Source organism: Typopeltis vanoorti, chromosome 6 (assembly GCF_054136105.1).
Source record: "Typopeltis vanoorti isolate ZY-2024b chromosome 6, IOZ_Tvanoo_1.0, whole genome shotgun sequence".
Lineage (NCBI taxonomy): Eukaryota > Metazoa > Arthropoda > Arachnida > Uropygi > Thelyphonidae > Typopeltis > Typopeltis vanoorti.
Genome location: NC_143554.1, coordinates 72,217,079 through 72,223,680, shown reverse-complemented (window position 1 = coordinate 72,223,680; position 6,602 = coordinate 72,217,079).

Below are 6,602 nucleotides of genomic sequence, written 5' to 3'. Positions count from 1 at the left end.
TCTCAAATAACAAGATACAGGGTACAAACAAGTATTGATACACAGAACAAAAATCAAGGAAAACATTCGCATAAGAAATGTAATAAACTACTAACTATAATTGTAAACAGGTACAAGATAGCAGTTCGGTGAAATGGGAGCCATAACCTTACTTTTATTAAGGTACTAAGGCTTAATATAGTATTCTGAATATATTATATTATGCGTGGCACGATTAAAAACGAAATATAATTGGATAGGTACACTTTTATTTACAAGTTACGGGGTAGCTTTGTAGCTATCTCGGTAACGCTATGTTTGGTGGGGAAAACCTGGCTTATAATTCCGCCTAGAACACGAAAAACTATTATAAGAAACTCTTTAGCTGTAAGGGAGGGAGGGAGGTAGCGGCATCATTATGGCGTGAGCAGGGTGTTTCTTCCGTGAGACTGCTGTTTTTCATTCCAGATAAGCATAGCCAAAGACTCGACAGCTGGACTGTGCACTTACTGTTAAATGCTCTGTCATAACATTAATTAAGATCTTATAAAGTCAAGTTACCTAGCTGTGGCAGATCATTAGTTTGTCATTAATAGGGAAACTTGGATAATTTTATAATGTGAAAAAACAGCCGCATTCTTGAAAGATAGTCGCAAACCTAAAAGGTACAGTATTTTGAATGTTGACAGTTCGTACTGCAAAATTATTTTAACGTTATTTCCAGACTCTCGAAAAATACGTTTCATATAGAAGTGGAAGAGTTTATCCTCCTAAAAGAGTCAGTTTTTCATCCTGCAAAATAGGAAAATCTGACGGACGTAAACTGACTTTATTGCTTCTATAGTCAAAACCATCTCGAAAAATGCTGATCGTAGACGTATGCATCGAATATTAGAACTTAATCTGACTGGATTGAAATCAACTTTTTTTTTTCTTTTCCCGCATGACCCTTAAAAGTCGCAGTGTTTCAGCAAAGTCTCATGCGAAGAAAAAAAAAAATCGAATTACCGACAATAATATTTATATTTGCGTTGCAATTAAATTTAAATAATGTAAGTTTTATTTGCATTTACATTTCAATTTTTAATACAAAATTCTGTACTGCATGAGATAATATTCGTGAGGTTTGCATTATACAGAAAACATCATATTGTAGAATACTACAATATGAATCTAAGGGATCGATATGATCCGTCCACGATGTTATTTATACTTCAAGCTTCTTGAGGCATCAGTTCATCTAGTTTACATTTTTAGTGAATGAGTAAATACAAACTCGGCGTTCTTTTACTCTACATGTTATATAAAATAAGTAGCATAGATTAGAGAAAATACGTTAGGTGTTTTTTTAATATTGAGTATTAGCCAAAAAGCTACTTTGAAGTGCATTCGTGTTTATCTAGGTTAAGGTCAGCAATGTTTCAGCGTCATTTAAGGTTCCAAGAAATAGTCTTAATCCTCTCGTAAAGGTTTACTCCCAATGTTTATATCTCAGCTCTCCATTACGAGAACAATGTGCTATGAAATGGCGCTGTAAGGTACCATTTTTTTTTTTGCTTAAGCCTTAAGGTATCTGGAAAAGTAGACCATCTTGCCTGAGGATACGCATCTAGTTATTAAGGCTAATACAATGTTTATTTTCGTATAAGAAGATAAGTATGTTATAAAGGTATATCGGCTTACGTCGAAGAGGATTAATTTACTGTTGTTAACTACAGTATGAAGATTTTTGCTTATACTCTATTGTTTAGATTGTGTAATTTGCTAAGGATAATTTTATATGCTTCCGTCCCAGCTATAACCCTACACTGAATTCTTGAGTATAACATTAAATAATAGAGTTCTGTAAAAATTCATGAGATACTAAGCGTTTAATGCTATGCCTTCTATCCAATGTGTACCTTTGTTTATCTGTAACTGCTTGGATATGGGCTTTTTATTTCAGAATATAATCCACGTGTATGCCCAGATACTGGTAGTTGTAGACCCTCTAAATAGTTCGCAACTGCAGTCACTTCTGGAGTTGCAGGAAGTGGTATGATATTTAATTGGCAGGATTGTCCTTCAGTTCAAATAGGATAATTTTAGTTTTCTTAATGTTCATTTTCATATTGTTTTAAATAATCCATCTATGCAGGCTTAATAAATCATGTTTCTCTTTGGCTTATCGCTGAAGGAGAAGACTATTGCCGTATTATCAACATAACTGATTAGGTTCTTTCCTTCGGTTCCAATCAACAGAGGTCGTTTATGTAAATCAGAAATAAGATAGGTCCCAAAACTGAGCCTTGAGGAACACTAGTTTTGATTACTTGGCATTCGCTCAAGGTTCAGTTTATTTCAACTGATTGATGCCTGTTTTCTAAATAACATCTAATCCATAGATTACACTTCCTCCTAATGCTTACAGTCTGCAGTTATTTAATAATATGACATGCTTGGCAGAGTAAAATGTCATTTCATGTTTATTAAATTAGCTGCTGTTTTTTTGCCGTTGTTACTGGTAAAATAGAGAGTATCTATAGTTCGTGTAATTATTGATGCTCTTTTTTTTTTTTTTATAGATGGGTATAACTTTTGCATTTTTTTTTTTTTTTTTAGATTTCTTATGAATTCACCATTTGAAAAAGATTTATTTACGACATGAAGAACAAATCTTGGGTAATATTTAGCGAAAGTCTGTATCATTCACTGTCATATCCTACAGCTTTTGTTAGTGTTTAGTCTGCTTACGATTAACTGTAGTTCGTGTTCCAAGACTTCTACAGGCACGTGGAGTTAATGCCCCATTTACAGTCAGCTGTTAAGATTCGAGAGCCGTGTATTTGACAGCCTGCCACATAAACACTGCTGTTTACAAAGAATGCGTTCATTCCGTTTACTACTTTTCAGACACCAGTGTAATTTGGGAATATTTTCTGTTTACGCTGCTTACCCAGAAACATCATTTCTGGTTAAGAAACGACCCATTGTTTTTCTTGGATCATTGCCGTATCACAAATTCAGTGTTCTTGGATTCTTGACTGAATTCAAACCCAGATCCTTCCATAAAGACAGCATGATCGTATCATGCTGTCTTTATGAAAGATCTGGATTTGAATGATGCTGTCTTTTTTGTATTTCTTAGATAGCATGATCATATCAGGGCTTGCTTCAATATGCTTCAACATGATCAGGAGCGTGTCCATATTTTATCTTAGTCTCTTACTGTTTACTGTATGTAGTATATAGAAGCATGTAGAAACAGCATGTAGTATATAAAAGTTAGAATCTGTTTCAGATATAACGGTTTTCAAATCCTTCAGATCCACTAAATGTCCCATTGAAATATCTACTGTGATCTCCTACATTAGGAGCTCATTACTATTCAGATCTTTTTCAGTCCTTATTCTACAGTATGTATTTTGGCTGTATTGTTTTTTCGTAAGAATATTTTACCATCCTTATCCAGGAAAAAAAGAAAACCGTTTTTAATTGATTTTATTGATTATTGGAACTCTGCGAGCTTCTAGAACTTTCTCCTTATCAATTTATAAAATGTTGGAGATTTTATTGAGAATAATTGAAATATGCTCCGTTGTCTCTTCCGGAATGCCCAGAATATCAATATTACTTGGCTCGGACTGTGTTTCCAGGTTGTTTAGACTGAATTTGATGTCACTGATGTGTTTTCTAAGTGCTGCGTTTTCTCTAGTTAATTTCTAGTTTTCTTCTTTTAGTGCTGCCATGTTATTCTATGACTGTTCGATAGTTTTGATAAAATCCTGCTGACATCCGTCTCTAAACTTAATTAACAGTTCTTTGATTTAACGTTGAATTTTATCTTTTTTCTATACCTGCAGTTTTACCAAGCTAGAGCTGCTGGAATATATTACAGAAATACGATCTACAACAATATATTACCAATTGTCCCTCCATGACGTAGTCGGAAGAACAACGTGTACTCTTTGGATGGAAGGATCTGGATTTCATTCCAATCAAGAATCTAAAAACATTTTTTTTGTCGCTTTTCACATCGAGCTGATTTAGCCTGTCTCAGATGAAGTCCGCATGCTACTCATTTCAGTTGAATATTTGTGTGTCCTTGTGGTAAATTTGCGTTTTAGAGCAAAACCTGAGATTTCAGAATGAAAAGATCTGCTACCTCTCACCGAGCCGATTGACTCAGCTTCAGCTGAAATCTTACAAAATTCTTCACGTTATTCAAAAGGTTTCCAACCAAAGAACACTCCACGTATCGTCCTTTGGTTGGAAAAACATAAAGTCTGTCAAGTTAAGAATTTTAATAGCAATCGATTGTATTAATTAAAATAGACTTGTCGATTATTAGAATCGACTTAAACACGGGTTATCCGAAATTATTTCGCAGTGGATCTTAGTAGGAGAAAATGAACGATTGTTTTATATTATCCTCTCTTCGGAAATCAGTATGCATCAGTAACCTTCGAAATCAGTAACCATTCTTCTACAATAGTTCATACAGATATATAAATACTACTATATGTACAGCATACAGATTAAATTTAGTCTGCAATAGTATGTCAACTGCACAGACTTTTCAGTTTACTGTACAAAAAAGAAAATCTCAGCCTTCCTATCATTGAAAGAATCAGAAATTAAATAGTTTAATAGTTATTATTATTTTTTGACAAAGAAATCATACATTAGCAGTGTTAAATGTAGGGAAAATGAGAGATACTCCTTTATGTGGAAAATATTTTTAATTTCAGCTTGAGTAAATTTTGAGTTCCTCAAAAATACATACATTCTAAGAAACATTTACTGCTGTTTCCCCAGAAGTTTTTTCCTCCTAAATTTTTATCATATGATACATTTGGATATAGTAACGATCTCAAATTATACACTGCTCTTTTGTAAACTTACAGAGAGAGAGAGAGAGAGAGAGAGAGAGATTATATCAAGTCTGACACATCTGTAACTAGTGAACTGTAGTTGTTAATATAGCCTTTTATTGTTTTGAATTTAATTTCCCGGATGAACATAATGAAACGGACTTATCATTGTCTTTGGTAATTACACAATGATTTATATCCAAACAGTTCTTTTGATGATGAAGAAACCGGTCTAATTGTATATCTTAATTTAAAGAAGGCTCTCGTCATTCGTCCGTCCCACCCCTCCTTTTGCAGTGCAGAAGATAACCTTGAACTGAATGGACTTGATTATGCCTCCCAGTGAGGCAGAGATTTAGTCAGAAAATAGAACAGTCATATTTTACAAAACAAATGTTCTAAACAACTAAGATAAACCAAATTATTTTGCATTCATATATTTTAGGATAATTTTATATAAGCTATTTTCATATAAGCTATGATCTGAAATAACTGAGTAATTTGGTCTTCAATGGTTAAATTCTTCTGGATGATTTTTTATCCTGAAAAATTTATACTTGGTATGTAGCCCTGCTTAGTGGAGGCCTGAAATGGTTTGAAATGTATCATGATGTAGTCTCTAGATGCGTCTGAACAGTGGCGGATCTACATTTTGGGGTTCCTGAAATTTGAACTCTTGGAGGGGGGGGGGATCATTTTCAAAATGACCCCACAGAAAAGCAACAAAAAGACACAATATCTTCTGTTCGTTAAGCCTATTCTAGTAAATGACTGATATTATTTGACTTCACAATATATTATTTTTTTTCCTACATTTTCTGACATCGTAAGGACCGTTCGTAGGGTATATTCTGTCTCTAGGCAAGCACTGTTTTTCGGCCCCTAAATGCAACAATATATTTAAAATTAAAAACAAAAAACGGTGTTTTTATGCTTGAGATACAATTTTGCTGGTTTTTGCCGTCCAGCATACATGTCGCTCTTTGTCAATGCCTTAGCTGCTCAGTGGACAGCGTGTTCCTGAACAGTCTTATCGTGTCACAGTGTTTTCGCTGTTCTGTTTTCTGTTGATTAGATACTGAAATAGGTCAATCTCTCTCTCTCTCTCTCTCTCTCTCTCTCTCTCTCTCTCTCTCTCTCTCTCTCTCTCTCTCTCTCTCTTTCTCTCCTTTGAAAGCTTTGAGAAATTTCCTTCTACTTTACATCTTGTAATTGGTAGAGTCATAAATCTTTAAGACTAGTCCAATTTGGGAAAAAAGCTCAATTAAATGTTGTTTATAAATGAGTTACAAAATTTGCAAGCATTCCAAATTTTCTTGTGTCTTCCAGCTTTGCCTATTTTGTAACTGTAAATACTCATTGAATTGATAATACTCGTTCATCAATTTCTCATCAGTGTCTTCATTGTAATAGGATATTGCAGGTTTCACACTATCTCGTTAATGTAAGATTTTCGAACTAAATCTGAAAAAAAAAAAAAAAATCTTAAATCTTTTTCCAGGCTGCTCATATATCAGTCCTCGTAATTAACAGGGTTATCAAACAATCACAGTCTATTTAGGACTTCTATTCTTTGTCAGCTCCTCTTAATGAATCCTTGTTATTTATTCATTCAGAAAATCACGTCTGAGTAATTTATGTTTATTTCTTCATTCAATTTTTTTTCTTTTGTTTCGTAGTTTACAATTCTTTGATTGTAAACTACGAAAGTACAAATGAAAGTAAAGATGATATCATATACATCAAAGGCAGGAGTTTATCCACGTCCTC